Raw genomic sequence first — 3,167 nt, 5'->3', positions numbered from 1 at the left:
ATATCCAAATTGCATTATAGCAACATGGATGACATGATCTTCATGCTTCAATTCAACTAGCTGGTGATTTTGAATATTCTGTAATTGGATAAACATCAGTTGTTTGTGAGTGAAACCCATGATACTCAGTAAGATCCTTGATCACTTTTTTAATCCACCTTTACAGAATGTTGCCGTTTTCCAACTTTTGCAGGTTTCGCTTTTTGATCAATGACATTGAATAGATCATCTTCTTGGTAAATGCGATTAAATCGAAAGATCGCCTTCAGTTCTTCCTGAAGGGAGATTATGTAAATCCGATTCAATAGTTTAGACCTCATACCAAACAACTAATCAACCTTATAACACTGTTCCTTGTTATTTGTAACCTTAACACCCAGCTCGTTCTATTGCTCTTCTCACAGCACATTCGGGTTGAAATAGCAAGTTTCACGTGACTGAATCAATTTGTCCAGATTCTTGTCATTAATCATACTTTATAACTTAGCATGTTCTATGAGGCTCTTAGAGCTGTTTTTAAATCTGTTTTGGACTTCATGCATAATAAAATTCAGATGACGTAGCAAAATTTCAATCGCTTAACCTTCAAATTAATGAATCGCAAATCCACTTAAGTACAATGAAATGTGACACAATGTCTTTCAGGTGGCTTGATACAGTGTAAGAAACATTCCCGTACTGTTTGCACTATTAATCCCAACACTTGAAACACATAATTAAAAGCATCCAATATGCCATTTGTCCCATCAACCAAACACTTGAAACATGGTTAAAAGCACCCACCATGCTATTTGCTCTATCAACCCCAAAACTTAAAAAAAAGAGCTAAAATCATCCATTGTGCCATTTCCCCCACCAATCCAACATTTGAAACAGAGTTAATTTGTCACCAATTTTAATACATACAAGATATGATAATAGTAATATGACTGCAGAAAGAATATTATTAATTGCATTGATAATTGTACAGGCTGTTCTGCACACAATCTCACTCACTCAAAAGAAATGTCTTTGAACTATCATTTTTGTATATAAGAATAATCAAATCATGATTATGGCTTGATATTTTGTTGTTGCTGTTTTTACTAATCAAATCAAATTAACTTTTACTTACGTTGACTAATAAATAAACATGAAACTTCGAACAAACATATTCTTGATTAAACTCAGGTAAATGTTCTGTCTTATTATTTTAAATTACTGGATAATAGTCTAAACAGACGAAGTTCAGCCTCGTGGACCGCTAATTTGAGAACAGAAGGATTTACTGGTACTCATGTGTTAATTACGTTTTCTTCCTTAGGCTTAAATATGGTGTGTTATATAATTTTGCCGTGGCATGATAATATAAATATTTGTTTTGTGTGTTCTTAAAGAAAGTTTATAAGCTTTGTTGCTTGCACATTGATCAGATCTCCCGTAATCAGTTGTAACCATCTTAGAAGAAAAGGGAACTCTAAGAAAAATTACAAAATTAAACAGCTGATTACACTTATATACGTCTATATATTAGTTTTAGATTGGTGCTTATTTTATATTGATTGAAATGCCTATTTTCTAACATTTTGAAAATGATTACGTTGGTAAGGGTGGTAACTTTTACGCGCATAACCGTTCATATTTTGACATGATAGACAAGAGTGAAGGTAGCGATTAAACAGCATACACAAAGCGTGGAGAGCATTTTTGTGGCATAAAAACGCTAACAATAAACCTTGGATCCACAACCCGAGTATAACAATCTATGGGCCACGCCAGACCCATGAAATTATATTCACTCTTACTTCAAAATTCATATTCTTTCTCTAAGGTTTTTGTGTTCTCCTGATTATACTGTTCTGATATCCTAAATCTGAAATAAATATGGTGGCCTGGCATTGTCAGGTGGTTAGAGCGTTCTATTCGCAATTTGAGGGTCGCGGGTTCGAATCTCCGTCCCACCAAACATTCTCGCACTTTTAGCCGTGGGTGCGTTATAAAGTGACGGTCAATCCCACTATTCGTTGTAAAAAAAGTATCCCAAAAGTTGGCGGTGGGTGGTGATGACTAGCTACCTTCTCTCTAGTCTTACACTGCTAAATTAGGGATAAATAAGGTAACATTTGTTTGTAATCAACCACAAAACTACACAATGGGCTATCTGTACTCTGCCCACCACGGGTATCGAAACCCGGACTTTAGCATTATAAGTCCGCAGACATACCACTGGGGTAATGATTTTCTTAAGGGTTATGTTGATAAAATGAAAGTACTAAATAATGTAGTTTTACTTTGATTTATTAGACGTCCGTTATCTTAATGGTCTTTTTGGTTTATGGTGTACTATTCATATAAAATTACAAAATTGTATTATTCATAATTCATAAAAGCTACTTAAATAGAATTTTAGTAGTCTAAATGTGCATTTACGGTTTAAATTGAATGTATGAACAAACTAGAAAGCTTCCCTGATCTGTACCAAGTTAATTGTGCTTCATATAAAGGGTGAGATACTAAGAATACCAATTTTGTTGTGATTTATGCAACTTTCTCATGTGTTTTTACGTGACCAGTTGTGCACAATTTGAACATTTGTAATGTCAGACTTATTCAGTGATCATTCGAATTCGGATTAATTATGATCAAAGAGTTTTTATTATACTGCAACTTAATTGGATAATATACACGATAGTTTAGTTTTTCCTTATTATCCAAGCTTTCGGCTCAGTTATTTGAACGTCCTACACCTGTCGAAAGCTGAGGTAATTGGGACAGAATCTTCTGTACTAAAATAAAACTAAACTCACATATTAAGTTGTCGAATTAAGTTTCAGTATAACTACTTGAAACTCGCAGTACGAGTTGAAGATATCAAGAGTTTATTGTGTTACTTGTAGTTTCATCTTCTTTTATATGGTCGTTTGTTCGGGCTCAGCCTGTACTCCACTACACCTCATTTCTACTAGTATTTCGATTTTCGATACCTCACTACTATTAAGGCTTGGTTTGGTCTGAAGTTTCATTGGTGGTAGTGTCCAGGGTCACTAGTCTCGCTCACAGACACACTCCCAATGAAAGAATAGACCATTTGAAGCTTTTATTTGTTGTTAAACAAATGCTTAAACAACTATATTCAATTATAAACCAGCTGCCCAGTGTCGGCTAACAATACGAGGAATTAAATTGTG

Source organism: Limulus polyphemus, unplaced genomic scaffold (genome assembly GCF_000517525.1).
Source record: "Limulus polyphemus unplaced genomic scaffold, Limulus_polyphemus-2.1.2 Scaffold3447, whole genome shotgun sequence".
Taxonomy (NCBI): Eukaryota; Metazoa; Arthropoda; class Merostomata; order Xiphosura; family Limulidae; genus Limulus; species Limulus polyphemus.
Note: the sequence above shows the minus strand (reverse complement) of the source record.